The following is a 19,461-nucleotide window of genomic DNA, read 5'->3' as shown; positions in this document are numbered from 1 at the left end:
TGGTTATCAGAGACAGTGTGTCTGAGACTAGGGAGAAATTGGGGTCCAAGTGCAAGCACAAGCACCCAAACACAAGCACCCAAGCACCCCATCATCTGGAGGCAGCGAGGTGGCCACACTTACTAGCTGTCATTTAACCTGGGCAAGTCATTTAATCCCAGTTGCCTAAAGAAAAAAAAAGTGATTTATTATCCTTTGGGAGAAAAAAATAGATAGTTAATGAAACAGAGGACTTTCCAGCATTCCTGATGAAAAGACTGAATAGAAATTTTGACATTCAAACAGAAGACTCAAGAGAAACATAAGAAGGTAAAAATGAAAGAATAACCATAAGATACTCAATAAAGCCAAATTGTTTATATCTCTCTATAGGAAGATAATATATGTAACTTCTAAGAACTTCAGGCAGTTAGAAAGAGTCTACATGAACAGAAGGCATGAGTGTGAGTTGATAATGTTGGTATGATCTCAAGAAAATCAAGGGGTAAGAAAGAAGATGAACTGGGAAAAGGGGGAAGGGAGAGGTAGAATGGGGAAAACTTTTTCACATAAAAGAGGATTGTAAAGAAGAGGTTTTATAGCGGAGCTGAAAATGCTTGAACCTCTCTCTCATTGGAATTGCTTCAAAGAAGAAAGGGAAAAAAATACACACACACACACACACACACACACACACACTCGGGTACAGAAATTTATTTAACCTAATACAGAAATAAAAGGGGAAGGGGATAAGAGTTATGGGGGTGGGGAAGATGATAAAAGGGAGTGCAGATTAAGGGAAGTAGTAGTCAGAAGTAAAACAGCCTTTTGAGGAGGGGCAAAGTAAAAAGAGAGAGAGAATAAACAGAAGAAAATAGGATGGAGAGAAATACACAGTAATCATAACTGTGAATGTGAATGGGATGAGCTGACCCATAAAATGAAAGTGGATAGCAGAATGGATTAGAAACCAGAATCCAATAATATGTTGTTTATAAGAGACACACTAAAAATAGAAAGATACACACAGAGTTAAAATAAAGGACTGGAGCAGTATCTATTTTTTACTTTCCTTCAGCTGAAGAAAAAAAGACAAGGGTAACAATAATGATCTCAGACAAAGCAAAAGCAAAACCAGACCTAAATAAAAGAGATAATCAGAGAAACTATATTTTGCTAAAAGGTAGCACAGAAAATAGAATAATATCAAAAAATTTTGTAGCAAATTTCTCTGATGAAGTCTTCATTTCTCAAATATATATGGAATTGAGTCAAATTTATAAAAATAACGACCATTTCCCAATTGCTAAATGGTCAAAGGCTATGTTGTTGTTCAGTTATTTTAGCAGCATTCTGAGAAAGAGTCCATAGGCCTCATCAGACTGCCAAAGGGGTCCATGACCCAAAAAAAGGTTAAGAACTATGCTGAAGTTATATAAAAGTGATACAATGAAAAGAGTACCAAACTTAGAGTCATATGACCCAAGTTCAAATCCCCGTTCTGTTACTTATTATTCTCATACAAATCTTGCCTTTGAGGATTTTCTGCTTGCTACCTATGTGACCTTAGTCAAGGTCATAACTTAATCTCTCTGGGCCTCACTTTTCTCATCTGTAAAATAAAAAGGACTTGGACTTGATGACTTCTGACATCCCTTACAGTTTAGGATTTGTGATCCCAAGATTGGATGACTTATAAGATCCATTCCAACTCTATATCTGGGATCTTGTGCTGTTGTTATTAATCGTTATTAATTGTATTTCTTGGTTGCCAAAATCTTTCACAGATTTTGGCATAAAGTCCAATTTCTTAAGGTTGGGAAAGGGTGGAAAATTAAGGTGGTAAAAAGTCAGATAGAAAGATAATCCAGAATCCATATTCATATCAGTTATCTCATTAAATTATTAGCAACAAAGAATAAAGATAATCATACTATTGAAATATCTTGTGTGTGTATATATGTATATATACATATGTGTGTGTGTTGTTGTTTAGTTGTTTTCAACTGTGTACAACAACTCTTTGTGACTGTTTTTGGGGTTTTCTTGGCAAAGATACTGGAGTGGTTTGCTATTTCTCTCTCTAGCTCATTTTACAGATGAGGCACTGAGGCATACAGGGTTACTTTCCCAGGGTCTCATGACTAGTAAGTGTCTGAGGCCAGATTTGAACTAAAAAAAATGAGCCTTCCTGATTTCAGGCCCTGCACTCCATTCACTGCAGGACCCACCTGCATCTGATATGAACTGACAATTTTCAGAAGAAATCAAAGCTATTTATAGTCATATGAAAAAATGCTCTAAATTGCTATTGATTAGAGAAATATAAATTAAAACAACTCTGAAATACCACCTCATACCTATCAAAAATAACAAATGCTGAAGGGGATCAGGAAAAATAGGTACACTAATAAACTGTTGGTGGAGTTGTGAACTCATCCAACCATTCTGGAGAACTGTGCCCAAAGGGCTATAAAATTGTGCATACCCCCGACCCAGCAATACCACCACTAGGTCTGTAGCCCAAAGAGATCAAAGAAAAAAGAATAAAGGAAAAAGGAAAAATAATTATAGCAGCTCTTTTTTTGTGGTGGCAAAGAACTGAAAATTGAGGGGATGTTCATCAGTTGGGGAATGGCTGATCAAGATGCAGCATATAACTGCAATGGAATATTATTGTGCTATAAGAAAGGACAAGTGAGGTGGTTTCAGAAAAAAAAACAAACAACAAAACAAAACATGGCAAGACAGTAAGAAGAGGGGCTGTTAGGTGGCACAGTGATAAAGCACTGACCCTGGAGTCAGGAGGACCTGACTTCAAATGCAGCCTCAGACAAATAACACTCAGTAGCTGTGTGACCCTAGGCAAGTCACTTAACCCCAAGTGCCTCACCAAAAAAAAAAAAAAGGAGTGAGAAGGACTGGGAGATTGTTGTGCACAGCAATAGCAATGTTGTAATAATGATCAACTGTGAAAGACTTGGCCACTCTGATCAATACAATGATCCAAGACAATCACAAAAGATTCATGATGAAAATATGCTATCCACATCCAGAGAGAGAACTGATGAACTCTGAGAGCAAATTTAAGAGTACTTTTCTTGCTTTTTTTTAATGATATCCCTAATGTGGAAATGTTTTGCATGATTTCATATGTACAAATTAATTGTTATCATTTAGCTTGCCTTCTCAGTGGGTAGGGGAGACATGGGAGGGAGGGAGAGAATTTGGAACTCAAAATTTAAAAAAGAAAGGAATTGTTAACAGGATTTTTACTGAGCCAGTCTCTAACCTGAGAATGCCCAGAGCCACACAAAGCAGGCCTAGAGACGGAAGCACCAGCAACCAAGTAGTTTACTAATCAGTTTCAGAGTGAGGAATGCTCTCCTAGCTGAAGTAAAAGTACAGGCCGTATAACTAAATCACAACTGGGGAAGAAAGGGGGAAGGTGCATTACAAACAATTGGTTAGTGGTTCCCAAGAGAAACCCCTAAGTCTCACAGTATAACAATTCCAGAGTCAAGTCTCCGGGGGCTGTGACCACCTCCCTCAAAGCACAGAACCAGGCTCCACAATCCTTGATTGGCCCCACCCAAGGCCCAGTGACTTTGAACATTGCCAGCCTGATCAGTCCAAGCTGTACTTTGAGCTTTGACTTCCAAGCCAGAGAGCCAGCCCCTGAGAAAACCAAACCATTGGCACACCCACTACACACATCACATCTATCAGTACGAAAATTATAAATTCCTTTCTCATTCCCTCCTTTTGGCCAAAAAGGTTAGAATGATTCTTGAAGGCCGATGAGGAACATTCACTTGAAACACGATTTCTGAAAATGTCTTGATTATAGAAATTTGTTATAAAAGGAAAAAAGAGGGATGTAGTTATTATATAATAGGAGAAAAACTCCCTTAACTCTGTTTGATTCCAGGCATAAGTCATATCTGACAGCCAATCATGTTAGTTACAGAGTGTTAAAGCAAGGCACAGGATTAACCAGGTGGGAATTTTCCTTTTCCACAAAGGAAATAACAGTGGGAAAATAAAGTCAGGAGGATCCTATCTAGGCAGTGTCCTAAATTGTCCTCACTCAATTGTCCTTTCTCAGGAGCAGACATCCACCTTAGCAATTCTCAAACTGCTGCACATGCTATTTTCTATGATTGGCTTTGTGACAATTCAGACAAGTATTCCTGAAATCAAAACTCAAAACAAATTACAGTCCTGGGAATTTTTACCTTAAATAGCAAAAATTCATTAATCACAACTTAAATCACAATTTAAGGAGATAAGTACAAGATAAAAATGAAAGAAAAAAAACAACAACCTGCTACTTCCATGAACATTAAGAGACTGAGGGGATAGTAGCAAGGAGAAAAAGGCTTAGTTCACAGAGGGAGTAACTGCAAACCTCAGCCCACATCTGGGTTCTTGGGTTGGTGGTCTGTATCAGCTGTCATCTTTTTATGATACTGAGGGTCTTGGGAACAGCTGTCCACCTCAGACGTCAGCTGCTTCGGACCCTGTTTCATCTTTAGGGTCAGGTCACCTATGGGTTCTGAAATGCAAGTTGGCAGTATTGCCCTTTTGAGATGTGACAGGTGGATGCAGGACTCCACTCCTTGGCTGTAGTGGGAGTGGTGAGCAGTGAGCAGGACTTCAAAGGGGCCTTTCCACCATGGCTCCAAGGAGTATTTTTGGAGGTGACATTTCCAGTAGACTCAGTCACTGGGTTGGATCAATGGCTGACTTTTGGTTAGTTTTTTTAAAGAATGGGACTGTGAGACAAATTGGCAAGTCTCTGATATCTTCTGAGCCAACCCAATGCAATAGTGTAGGAGGGAGCCTTTGGCTGCTATGATTCCTACCCCCATGTACAGTGGCTATTACTATCTCACAGGATCTGAGCTTTCGGGAACCAACTGGTCTAGACCTAAGGCTTAACAGGGCTAAGGGAAGGGCTTTGGGCCAGGGGATACCTAATTTATAATTTTCATATTGATAGATGTGATGTGTGTAGTGGGTGTGCCAATGGTTTGGTTTTCTCAGGGGCTGGCTCTCTGGCTTGGAAGTCAAAGCTCAAAGTACAGCTTGGACTGACTGATCAGGCTGGCAACGCTCAAAGTCACTGGGCCTTGGGTGGGGCCAATCAAGGATTGTGGAGCCTGGTTCTGTGCTTTGAGGGAGGTGATCACAGCCCCCGGAGACTTGACTCTGGAATTGTTGTACTGTGAGACTTAGGGGTTTCTCTTGGGAACCACTAACCAATTGTTTATAATGCACCTTCCCCCTTTCTTCCCCAGTTGTGATTTAGAAGCTCCTGTGAAATGGGTACCTCTATCATTATGTATCTCTTCAGGAACCTCCCATAATGGAATGATTTTTTTCTTTTTTCTTTTTTTTTTGTTTGTTTTTGCTAGGCAGTGGGGTTAAGTGACTTGCTCAGGGTCACACAGCTAGAGTGAGTGTTATGTGTCTGAGGCTGGATTTGAATTCAGGTCCTCCTGACTCCAGGGCTGGTGCTCTATCCACTGTACCACTTAGCTGCCCCTGGAATGATTTTTTTCTAAGAGGATTTTTGCTACCCCAGAGGCTGTGGCAGTATGACAGGGAAACACTTCTACCCACTGGGAAAACAGACAGACCATCGCCAAAGCATATTTGTATCCAAGGGCAGGTGGTGATTGGTTAAAGTCGATCTGCCAGGTTTCAGAGGGTGCATCTGGAAGAGGAAACAGGCCATGAGCAGGCTTCAGAGGCTTAGATGCATTGTGCTCAGGTCAGGTGGGACACATCTCATAGGTGGTGACAGTGGCTCTGTGAAAATTCCCACCAATATTTTTGAGCTAGCTCCACTAGCTTGTCAGTTCCCCAGTGACTAACTGAATGAAGGTATTCCATCATGGTGACAGATAAGCTCTCAGGGGGTACTATAAATCCATTGGAGCTGACCCATAGTCCTGTAGTTTTTTCAAATTTACATCTCTCCTTTTGAAGCTTTTCTTGCTTTGTGATAAACATTCTTTTCTGGGCAGTGGCTATCTCTTCTTTTGTTAGGCTAGGAGTCTTAGGCAGGCCTTCAGAGTGTAATGCAGAACATTATTTTACCATTTAGGTAGTACGGCCCTTTAGGTCATGGAAAACAGAAGTTGCTGCTTAATCTTGCCCCAGACCTCTTTCCTCCTAAATCTAAACAATAGTGAAATATACTCTTGCATAGCTTAAGCACAGCCCATACCTCCAACGCAAATGGATAAGAAAGCTTGCAATATAATGGCTTTAGATAATTATGTTTATACCAGAAACCAGGACACCTGGTCTGGTTTGTGTGATCCCTGACCTGTAATGATGGGGTGCTCAGATGCTTGTGCTTATACTTTTGCCCCAAAAATGCCTCCCTAGTCTCAGAAACACTATCTCTGACAACCACTCCCCAGCCCAAGGACACTGTGCCTAGCAGTATTCATGCATGGGCCTCAGCAGGACCCTTATCTGGCTGCTCAGGCCCCAGCCCTCAGATCATATCTCTGGAAGCCTCCATTGTGAGAAAGTTTTTTCCTTTGTTGCAGAGCATTATCATGTCTAGACAGAGGGAGAGGGGTGTCCTTGACCAGGCAAAAACTCTTCCTCTTGCCAGACTTCAAAGATCCATCCCCCTCCCTGTCATGTATACTCTCTATATAAACCCTAGCTCAACCCCTGATGGGGGCTGCTTGATTTGGATGTGAATACCCCTGGCAGCCACGAGCTAATATAATAAAGTCCACAATTTAAATTAGTCTGGGTCTAACTTGCTAATTTCTCAGTATAACAAGAGCTAGACAGATGTCCTAAGGCCGTGCTTATGGAGACTTGTACCTTAGGAATTTGAGGATTCAAAGCTGCAGTTTTAGCTGCTTGGTCAACCACGTAATTTCCATGGGCATGAATGCTGTTTTCTCAACTGTGTCCTGGAATTTTAATTACTGCTACAATCTGGGGAAGCACTAAAGAGTCTAATAGATGGGAAACCTGTTTCTGATTTTTAATAAGCAGTCCTGAGGAGGTGAGGAAACCCTGATGTTTCCATATCATCCCAAAGTCATAGTCTGAAATCTCATCTTCGCTTTCCTTTTAAGGTAAATAGGTGGCAGGATTGAATGTGCTTACACCAACTATAATCCCTCCTTTCTCAGAGGTGAATAAATCAGATGGGAGAGCTAATTGCACAACAATAGGTGGGGTACTGATAACTGACTGCAATATCCTTAACATCTGAAGTCTGCAAGCTGGAGGGAACTTGATTGAGAGGTGGATGGTCAGAGGTGGATAAGGGAGGTGTTGGGGATAAAGGACAAAAGGAAGTGGTCCTCCTGGGTCAAATGCAATAGTGGCCTGTCCTAGCAAATGGCTAGGGGCCTCAGGGACCAGGACAAAAAGATGAAAAGCACTGATCTCTCCAATAAAAAAAAGTGAGGGGTTCTAAGATATGGACTACAATGGTCTTATTAGCAATTCCCACTCTTGACTCCGGAGGAGGGAAGTGGGGAAGACAGAGGGGTTTAAAATTGAGAGTATAGCACTGTGTCAACTACAGGAGACACTTCTTGCCCCTGTATGAGCAAGGAGACATCTCTAACAGGAGTCATGAGGATAATAGGCATTGCCTGTATGTTCCCCTCCTTTGCCACCCTTCCTGCCAGCCCTTCCCAGAGCCTAGTCACGCTGAGTGATCGGGATTGCCCAGAGGATCTCTCAGTGCTTCCTGGGGTGCTTTCTGGCACCAACTCCTAGTCTCCCCTTTCCTGACTGAGACTATCAGGAGTTAATACAGATCCAGATACCTGGGTCTGTATAAATACAGGGTTAGTTGGAACAGAACTGCTCAGCAAAGCCTAGGGGATCCTCCCTGGGGCTGAAACACTCTTTGGCAATACCTTGGAGTTCTCTAAGCTGCCAAGTCTTGAAACAATAGATCCTGATCAAGCCACTCTCCTTGGGGTTTTTTCCTTCGAGAACTTTGGCTTTTACTTTGAAAGGGAACATAGAAACTTGGGAGCTGATGAGAGTCTTTTGGTAAGGGTGGGTATATTTTAGGTAGTTGGGGAGTTTGGGGGTCGTTAAGTGTTGGGGATCTGTAAGGATGTAGAGGGCCACAGGCAGTTCATGAAGTCTCACTGATGGGCGGAGGCCCCTCTCGGGTGACTGATCTATGAGCAAATGTCGCCTGGTTCGGTGCTCCATTGTATGGATCTTTAACAATCTTTAACTCCCCTAGTTATAGTATGGTCATTAGCAGTTTCTCTGGGATTGGAGTCAGATAAGTGCACCGGATGTGCATGCACTGCCCTTAGTACAGCATGAGCTCTAGGTCATCATAACTTCAGAAGAAGTTCCTGTTACTTTACTACTTAAGTGAATGCTTTGTTAAAATTAAACAGAGTTGCTTCCATCTTGTCTCCTGCCTCATCAATGCGCATTCCAGCTAGAAGGTTAAGCTGGCCTTATCCCTTCAGAGTTAGTATAGGATCCTGGCTCTTGTGGTGAGCTGAGTTAGCTGTGCACAACAGTTAAGGAGAAGATTTTCAACTGATTTAATCTTTTCTTTCATTGATTCTAATTCAGACCTATGCTCTCCCTTGCCTCTGAGTACCATTTATCATAGCTGTCCCATTCAAGAGGCTGAGTTTCCTTATTCACCAGTTTCTGCCCTAAATACTCTAATCTGCTCTTGTAAAAGCTGCCAGCAAACAAGGCCAGCAAAGTTTAGGGTCATCAGCAGTTAAGTCAACCCAATCCTGGCAATATGAGGGACGGTCAAGGCCATATTTCTTACATTTGAAAGGCACATGTTTGTTCTGGGGGTTTGCTAATTTGCCTTTACAATACATCTGTCACATTTTAAAGGTGTACACTCAAAGATAATAACACCACTTAACTAACAAATACACAATACACAAATACACTGTAAGGGAATATGACAATACAAATACACAAAATACAAGTACACAAATACAAGTATTCCACATTGTGCTAGCAATTCACCTGAATTATCAAAGTAAACATTTCACAATTCTAACCAAGCACAGAATTAAAAAGTTTATTTCAACTGCTTTAACCGCATGAAAAACCAACCTCACAAGGGACTATTATGCCAAAAAAAAATTGCCACGTGCAGAAATGAAACCCTGCAGTCCATAGCTCAGACTTCATTTATAAAAGAGAGAAGACAAAAACTGCAGGCCATAGCTGGCCCTGCATTATAAGAGAAAGCATGCACACAAAGCCAAATTCCAGCGCCAAAAAAACCAAAACAAAGAACACAGGCCATAACAAAGTGATACGGATCAAGAAAAGGGGCCCTGGAGCATTCCTCACAATGAAAAGGTGGGCTTAATCAGAGGCTGGGGCCCTTGATGGAGTGAGAGTTGGGGCTGTCGAACTTGTCTATCAAGTAAGCTGAGATTTCTGGGAAAAAAAATTCAATGGCACCTGTCCCTTCTCCCCATACTGAAGAACTCAAGGCTTCACCCTGCTTCCACTCCTTAAAAACTTCTGTCACGGGTTAAGGTTAACAGGATTTTTACTGAGCCAGTCTCTAACCTGAGAATGTCCAGAGCCACACAAAGCAGGCCTAGAGATGGAAGCACCAGCAACCAAGTAGTTTACTTATCAGTTTCAGAGTGAGGAATGCTCTCCTAGCTGAAGTAAAAGCACAGGCCGTATAACTAAATCACAACTGGGGAAGAAAGGGGGAAGGTGCATTACAAACAATTGGTTAGTGGTTCCCAAGAGAAACCCTAAGTCTCACAGTATAACAATTCCAGAGTCAAATCTCCAGGGGCTGTGACCACCTCCCTCAAAGCACAGAACCAGGCTCCACAATCCTTGATTGGCCCCACCCAAGGCCCAGTGACTTTGAGCATTGCCAGCCTGATCAGTCCAAGCTATACTTTGAGCTTTGACTTCCAAGCCAGAGAGCCAGCCCCTGAGAAAACCAAACCATTGGCACACCCACTACACACATCACATCTATCAGTATGAAAATTTAAATTCCTTTCTCAGAATGTTAAAACAAATAATAATTTTTTTTAAAAAAAGAATATTTAAGGGGCAGCCAGGTGGCACAGTGGATAGAGCACCAGCCCTGGATTCAGGAGGACCTGAGTTCAAATCTGGCCTCAGATACGTAACACTTACTAGCTGTGTGACTCTGGGCAAGTCACTTAACCCTATTGCCTAGCCAAAAAAAAAAAAGAATATTTTTAAAAAATAACAGCCACAAAGGAGGGGCTGGACTGGGTTGGCCTTTGGGGTGCCTCTAAATCTAAGATATTGTTGTCAAGATATTAGGAAACACTCTGTTTTTCAGAGCTAAGGCCCAGCAAGCAAGCTGTGCACTGAGCTTGACATAACAACCCTTTGCACTCACCCTCTGGCAAAATCACATGACTATTGTATTGCTTTGAGGAGCACCAAGTGTTCTCTGAGCTTGGACAAGCACCAGACAAGTTAATCCGTGTTCTAGTCATGAAGCCCTGCTATGAATCAAACTTTTCTCATTGTACAACCATTGGTATAAGTACTGAGATCTTGGGTCCTCTCACTAGGAGCAAGGCCCTGGTACATGTGTCTAATTTCCCTCCTTGCTTGTAAATTATTTCCCTCACTTTGAAATTAAACTTCTGTTTGATTCCTGAGTCTCCTGTCCCTAGCCTGCTCTGTTTGGTTCTGGCCATCCACAGATTAGAGACCAGTTCATCCAGTTGACACTGTGAAGATTAACAAAGGCTATGTGCTGTGAATTTAGGGGACCAATTTCCTCTTTCCCAACATTTGAAAGTAACCTGAGGGGCAAACAAATGGAGGCTGCAGAGGTGTGTAAATAAAGAGAGACAGTCTTGAAAGACTAGGCTCTTTGGCGTATTTATTACATATGGCAACCCTTTAGTGTAGAGTTTAATTGTGCATACCTACTGCTTTCTGTCTCCTTCTGTTTTTCCTTTTCATGGTACCTTGCACCTGAAAATCTCTTAAGGCATGAACTGCTGCCTAGAGCTGGGACTGTTTGAATTGAGCAGCTGCCCTTGTTTCTTGACTTGCAACTTGAGTGACTCAAAAATAGAAAGCTAGGGCTTAGTCAAAAAACCCCAACCCTGTGATCCAACAAAAGGGCCTCTACTTTCTAACTGGCTACCTTGGTGTTAGGGATCTATAAAGGTGTAGAGGGCCACAGGCTTTTCAAGAGGTCTCATTGATGGGTGAAGGCCCCTCTTGGGTGCTGATCTTTGAGCAAAGGTCGCCTGGCTCGATGCTCCATTGTATGGATCTGTAACAATCTTTAACTCCCCTAGTTATTGTAACAGTCTGTTCTGGGATTAGAGTCAGATAAGTGCACACATGCACTGTCCTCAGTACAGCATGGGCTACATGTCATTGAATTAGTTGCGCACAACAACCTGGCGCCCAACGTGGCGCCCCGTTTGGTAGTCTGACTCCTAAGAAAATAAGAGTTTCTAGATATTATTGATATTAAATCTCCATGGCACCCCAGAGAAGGGAACTTAGATTTAGAACAATGGAAAATAGTGGGAGAACAATTGACAGAATTTTATAACACCAAAGGCCCAAAATCGTTCCTCTGGGTACTTTCACTATCTATAATCTTATAAAAATGGGCTTGTAGGAGCTGTGAGAACAAAGGAAGCTCCCACCATGTGCCAGGAAGAATTTCAAAATAATTCCCCAAGGGGAAGTAGAAAAGAAACGTGTAGTCACAGCACTATATTGTGGACATTGTGGAGCATTACAAAGTGAAAAAGTTTCCTTTTATAAAAACCAAAACCTTAAGAAAGATTTTGCCTGGTTTTAGAATACCATGAAAAGAAAAGATAAAATAAAATAAAAATAGTATTATTTCATTTGTGTAGGGAATTTCTGACAAGTTTCTCGCTTTTGGATTCTCCCTGTCATTTTGTGCCACGTTTGTCTGTGTCTGTGTGAATGATGGTCTGTGCTGAAATGCTGTTAGTGACTTTCTTCCCTTCTCCCTCCCTAATACCAACCGCATTTCCCGGGATCGGGTGGATGGGGGAGAGAATGGGAGAAAAAGTACTTCATTATATAGGTTATATAATTTGATAAAAGGCAAGAAAGTTTAAGCATACAGGAATAAGAAAAGTATGGATAGAAAGAATAACATAATCTGTTTGCATGAATAGCAGGAATAGATGATTTGAGAGTAAAAGATTTGGAAACTTTTGAGGAAAAAATTCTCTTTCTTTTTTGCATTCTAAAGCTCTGGCCAAACCTTTGGGTGTAAGATTGAAAGATTATGTTGAAAAATATTCTCTTCCTTTCTCTCGAATTCCAACCCTGGCCAGGTTGGGGGTGGGGAAGAAAAGAAGGAGAAGGGGGAGTTTTCCTCTTCAAATCAAAAAGAAGTTTTTAAGTATTGGAACACAATCTAAAGACAATTTAGTTCATTCACATTAGTAATATGCATGTTTCAAATTCTAAAAATCTAGTCTCATTACAAATTGGTACACTTTTATGTGTTATGTCAAATAATTTTTAATAATTTTGATGTTATTAAAACGTGAACTAAAAGAAACTGAAAGGTAGTGAGATAACTGTGTAAATCCAACTAAATTATTTTTATCAAGTCTGGCTAATCTTGTTCTATGATGTTTTATAACTATCATTTAGAAGATCAGGTATTTCTATTTTTACCTATGATTAAAAGAACAGCTTAGAGCTAAAATAATTTAACTATCACTCATGAAAATTACCAAAACTGTTAACTAAATTATTTGAAGTTACTGTTTTAAAGCTAAGACCTAGAATTCTTAATTACTTCTGAGTGAAAAAGAGGGACACAAGGCAATTCCCTTAACTTTGTAAGCTTGCCAAAAGCTCCTACCAACTGTGTCAAAATTGTCTGCTCTGAGAGAATTTGTTTGTTATTGAGTTCCTAAACAATTCATTTAGCTTACTGAGAAATTGCAACTTTATATAAATGATTTCTAATAACTGGCTGTTTCACCAAGACAAGTTTAAGTGTGGGAAGGAAAGGATGTTAAGTAAAATTTCTTATATATGTGAGTCCTAGTAAATCCTTATTGATTATTGCACTTCTATGAAAATAATTAACTGTATCTGACTTTAAGCCACAATCAGTGAAACTTACTGCTTGAGGTAAGACTCTTAGAACTATAATTAACTTTGTTTTGAGCTTGAATTTGGGTATAGTCGTCTCATTAAATCAGTATTTCCCATTTTCCCTATTATGATCCTTTTAAGGAGGAATGTTTCTTACCATGTGCCAAAATTTTGTTCATCACACTATTAAACTCGTTAGAAATATTCCCAGACAAAAATAATTTATTGTATGGATGATAAACTTTGCAGTTGTCCTACTACTACCATACTTTCCTTATTAATGCCCAAGTTTTAACAAGCTTTTCAGTCAACAAGCCTTTCAGTCTCATAGATTTATAATTACCCCTGAAAGGGTACAGAGGGTGTCACCCTTTGCTTACTTTGGGTGTATTGTTCTGCAGTCTGCAGGTATACCACCAAAATGTTACAAATTAATCAAGATTCCTTGATAATTTTTAATAACTTTCACATGACTTTTATGGATATTAATTACTTTTAGCTTGCCTAATAAATCACCACTAATCAATTATTTTAAGATGAAGTTAAACTACTAGGATAACAGGTAGCTAAAACTCAATTCATTTCCCCTTAATTTGTGGGTGCAATATTTTACATTTACTGAGAGCTGTTATTTTCTCCCGCTCACTGTTTGTGCTTTTTCTATCCATAAAACTGACAAAATACAAAATGAAATCCAATGAACTTGTTTGGGTTCCTTAAAATTCACCTGTTTTTATTATTGCAAAGAAGTCAGGAAAATTAACAATGCTTTATGACTTCCTAGACTTTGATAGTTATTGATTTAAAAGATTGCTTTTTCACTATTCCATTACAAAAGGCTAAAACTGATACATTACATGGATGACATTTTATGTGCTCATCCCAATCCTGAAGTGTTGGAAGAAATCTTGTTAAAAATACAAAATTTGTTGCAAAGTCATGTGCTTCAAATAGACCCAGAAAAAATTCAAAAACTTCCTCCATATCAATATTTAGGCCACCAGATACTTCAAGAAAAAATAGTTTTACATCCTCCAAAAATAGATCTACAAAAGTTAAAAACACTTAATGATTTTCAGAAACTTATAGGAGACATACAGTGGCTTCAGTCACAGATTGGTATTCCAAATTATAAACTGATACCCTTGTATGATTGCCTCAAGGGTGATCCTTCGATTAGATTCACCCCAGGTACTAACCCCTGAGGTGAAACACACATTGCTGTATATTCAGGAACAAGTAGCTGGAGCACACACAAACAGGATTGATAGGCATGAAAGTGTGGAGGCTTCTATATTTAACACTCCAAATTCTCCAACAGCAGTGATACATCAGAAACAAAGGCTTTTTAGAATGAGTATATTTACCATCTCAGCCAAAAATACTTTAAGCAATTAACATTGTATGGCACACATCCGGAAGTCATATACCTTCCATTTCCTCAACAAGCTATAGAAAAGGCAATACAAAAGTTGCCTAATTGGCAAATACATGTAAATTTGACACTTGTTTTTGGAAAACCCCTTAAATATCATACAATCTTTGAGAACTGGCCTTGGATACAACCCACACTTACAGCAGGTGAACCCGTACACGGTATTAATGTCTTTATTGATGCCACTAAGATGAATAAGGCCTCTATCTGGTGCCCTAAAAGAAAGGAGTTACATGTGATTGAAACACCCTTTATATCCACACAACAGAATGAATTATATGCTGTCTATTGTGCATTTCAAAAATATGAGGAGCCAATGAATATTATTAGCACAGATAGTAAATATGTTGAAGATATTCTAAAACATATAGAGACTGCTATAATAAAAAAATACTGGTAATAATATATGTCAGTTGCTTAATGATATGCAACTTATGATACAGAATAGGACAGAAAAATTTTATGTTTTGCATGTTCGTTCCCACACTCTTGCCCCAGGACCAATTTTTCAAGGTAATGATATTGTTGGTAGGTCTTTAAGAACTTTATATGGCATAACAAAATCACAAGCACATGAAATTGTTAAGCGCTGTGCTACTTGTGTGCCTTTTCAACCCCCTTTCCATGTTGATGTCCATAACCCCAAGGGACTTACACGTAACACCTTATGGCAAATGGATGTTACTCATTATTCTCCTTTTGGAAGACAAAAATGTTTGTGTTTCTATTGATACTTATTCAGGCTCCATTTTTGATACTGTTCAAGCAGGTGAGGCTGTTTGCAATGTTGTTAATCATTTGCTTCATTGTTCTTCTTCCTTCACTGGCCCACCTCAATGCTTAAAGACTGATAATGGTCCTGCATATATTTCGCAGGGTTTTTAAAAGTTTTGTACTGAGTTCTCTATTGGTCACACTACTGGCCTTCCCTATAATCCTTGTGGCCAGGCCATAGTTGAATGTGCCAATTATACCTTGAAAATAGTACTCCAAAAACAAAAAAGGGGAGCTAAGGGATCCCCTTGGCATCAATTGAACACTGCACTCTACACTATAAATTATTTAAAATTCGATAGTTGTAACCTCTCTCCTGCAATGAAATATCTGGCAGGAAATGACAGCAGTACTAGTGACACCACCAAATCAAACAGATTCCTTTCTCCTAAACATAATATGAAAGTTATGTGGAGAGACATTGACGGTGTCTGGCAGGGTCCAGGGCAAGTGCTAACCTGGGGGCAAGGGTTTGTTCTTATTTTCACAGGTGATGGAGAACTCTGGGTCAGAACGAAGGATGTCCGCATTATCCATTTAGAAGGGACAAGGCAAGCAGAAGAGAAAACACAGGCCCGCCAGGAAATTGAAGGAGCTGAAAGAATAAGAAGAAGGCACTACAAGAACTTTTAACCGAGCTGTGCCTCTTGTCGTTATCATCAGCAGGGATGCAGAATACAGCAGCAGCAGAGACAGAAAATACAACACGATGGGCCTTTGTGACAAAACCACCATGGCCCAGACTAGAGTCACGGGGAGAGACAATACCTGAGGTCATTCTGCAAGGAAATGCCTCCACAGGTTTTGGCATTTCATATCACCTAAGAACCCGGTCTCAATGCATTGTAAAAATGAACTTTACTGGTGTGGCTTTGGTGCCGCCTATTTGTGTTACAAAAGGCAATGACACCAAAGACTCCACATGTTTATAATTATTTAATGTCACCACCTTGTTTTGATGGGTATGTGGTTTAATAACACGGCACCCCCTCCTTATACTATTGTCTTTTTTCAATTTTGTAAGGTTACTTACATGAGTTTCTTGGGGTCACAGTGTGTTAATGACACACCTATCAGACATCCAAGTAATTCAAAGCCATGCTGTTATGTGACACTGATTAGCAAGAGCTTAGGGTATCCTCCCCTTGGTTACCTTGTTATACTTCAGAACGTCATTGTGTTGTGTTACAAAAGAATTTTACGTTACAATACTGGCACCATTATACTACGGAGAAAAACAACCATGCTTGGGCTTTTGGCGGGTTTCCATTTCCTCAGTGGGTTTCCCTTCATGACAGAGGGGTTGAAAATCAGTTGTGGAAGGTGTGGGCAGCCTTAGGCCCCATAAACATCATGAATTTGCAAAGAACCTTCCATGATAGTATGACAATCTGAGCTTGTTTGACTGGTAATCATGCATTTATGTGGGGAAAAGCACAGAATGTTAATATAACAGCCGTGGATTCAGGGGAACATAATGTCACTTGTATTAATTGCAGGATGTCTGAATGTATAGGAACCAAGATTAGAGACCAAATTATTTTCGTTATTACACAACAAAAGTTTGCCTTGGTGCCTGTGAAAAGCAAAGATTGGTATGAGTCAGGTTCTGATCATATTTTTGGAATAATAGACCAAAGTAATCAATTAGCAGTTGCTAGGAAAGAGATGTATTTCATGTGTAGCATTAGGAATTGTTTTACTTATAGCTATCATAACTGCTTATGTATCTTTATCTCAATCTATATTTATCGCAAGAAATGAAATGGTTCAAGCTGATTTTATGGATCAGTTAGCTTTGCAATGTATCTAAAGGTTTTCAAACACAAAAAAGGATAGATGATGAATTTTACCATATACTTGAGGGAATGAAGGAAACCATTATTGAAATAGGTGATGAATTGGATATTTTAGAATATAGAACACATTTGAAATGTGATTATAGGTATTTGCCTTACCAATGTTAAATGCAATAAATCCCAATGGGACTGGCAAAGAATACGTAGGCATCTAAATGGGCTGTTTGGGAATTCTACTATTGCAGTGGATATCGATGACTTATACGAAATTGCTAAAGATATTGCAAGGGCGGCTGGTAAAGATTTGATGCCAGATAAAACTGCCCAACATATACTTGATTGGCTAGAGAAATCCGTAACCCTTTTGATAACCTTGGACATTGGCTTATGTCTCCATTGTCTTCTTTGTTGCCACTATGTTCGCTATTGCTGGCCATGCTGTGTTTTGGGCCGTGTTTGCTCAGGTGCATAGCTAATCAGATAAAGGACTTTGGGACTGAGCTTCATATGCTCCGTCTCCAACAAAAACAAAAAGGGGGGACTGTTAGGGATCTATAAGGATGTAGAGGGCCACAGGCTGTTCAAGAGGTCTCACTGTTAACTCCCCTAGTTATTGTATGGTCATTAGCAGTCTATTCTGGGATTGCAGTCAGATAAGTGCACAGGACGTGCATGCACCGTCCTTGAGCACAGCATGTGCTATACGTCATTGTAACTTGAGAAAGAGTTCCTGTTATTTTACTATATGAGTAAGTGCTTTGCTAAAAATAAATGGAGTTGCTTCTATCTTGTCTCCCGCCTCATCAATGCGCATTCAAGATAGAAGGTTAAGCTGGTCTTATCCCTTCAAAGTTAGGATCCTGTCTCTAGTGGCCAGCTGAATTAGTTGTGCACAACACCTTGGCTAGGACTAAGAGAAATCTAAGCCTTGTGGCCCAACACCTGGCATTCCACATACTAATAAGAAATCTAGAGACGAACTTCTGGGAGCCAAGATGGCTGAGTAAGCAGTAATTCACTCTCACCCTCCTTTACTGACCTCTAAAAACCTAGAAAATATTGCTCCAGCAAAAATCCTGGAACAGCAGAGCTAGCAGAAAAATAGGGAGGAGCATTATTATTATTATTATTATTAGCCCAGGAGGCTTGGGGGATCAGCAGAGAAAGGTCCCTCTTGTTCTGGTGGAAGGGGAGCACAGTCTGGCAGATGGCCAGAGGCATCTGGCAAGCTAGAGATCCTGAGCCCCAGGCTGGTGGAGCAGGCAAGAGCCAACACAAAGACCCCACTGTGTGCCTTGACACAGCCAGGGAAACCAGCAGACTCTAGATGACAGAACCATAGTGTGTTCCAGCAGCTGAACCTCCCTATGCTTCAGTGCAGCCGACAGAACCATAGTGTGTTCCAGCAGCTGAACCTCCCTATGCTTCAGTGCAGCCCCGGATGAACAGGTGTCCTCCATTGGCTGGACCTCTATATGCTTCAGCACAGCCTAGTGGCCAGAAACCTCCCCACTTCCTGCACTTTAGTGTAGTGCTGGGGAAACGCAGAAAAACCCCATGTGGCCTCAGCACACACAAGTCACAACCACTAGGACCCCAGCTCAGCACCAGGTAAGCTGTCAGACTCCTTCAGCCTCCATTTGTCGGTACCTGAGGCCCCAGCACACAAAGCCAGTGACCAGGCCCTTGGCTCCCAGCACAAGAAGCTTGGCACAGTACCCCTGTGCTCCAGCAGGAGAGCTCAACTTTAAAAGCCAAGAATTAGGTAAACATCATGAGCAAAAAAAGCAGAAATGGTCATTGACCATAGATTCTTTCTATGGGGGCAGGGGCGATCAAAACAGAAATTCAGAAATTGTCGATATACCTACATCTACAACCTCAAAGGGGAATATGAACTGGTCTCAAGCCCAAAAAGTCTTCTTGGAAGAGCTCAAGAAGGATTTTAAAAGTCAAATAAGAGAGGTAGAAGAAAAATTGGGAAAAGAAATGAGAGGTATGAAAAGAGTCAACAGCTTGGAAAAAGGACAAAAAATTGACTGTAGAAAACAATTTCTTAAAAAATACAGTTGGGAACAAATGCTTAGAGGAGGTGAAGCCAAGATGGTGGAGGAGTAAAAGCTTGAGCTCTCCCCTAAACTCCTCCAAATACTTGTAAAAAATGGCTCTAAATAAATTCTAGAGCAGGAGAACCTGCTGAAAGACAGAGTGAAACAAATTTCTAGCCCAAGACAACCTGGATGGTTGCTTGGAAAGGTCTGTTGCACTGAACTGGGAGAAGAGCACAGTCCAGTGTGGCCAATGCAGGCAAAGACCAGGCCTCAGTGAACCTGG

This window comes from Phascolarctos cinereus, unplaced genomic scaffold (assembly GCF_003287225.1).
Source record: "Phascolarctos cinereus isolate Bilbo 61053 unplaced genomic scaffold, phaCin_HiC Scaffold_3;HRSCAF=262, whole genome shotgun sequence".
Classification (NCBI taxonomy): domain Eukaryota; kingdom Metazoa; phylum Chordata; class Mammalia; order Diprotodontia; family Phascolarctidae; genus Phascolarctos; species Phascolarctos cinereus.
This window is presented reverse-complemented; position numbering follows the sequence as displayed.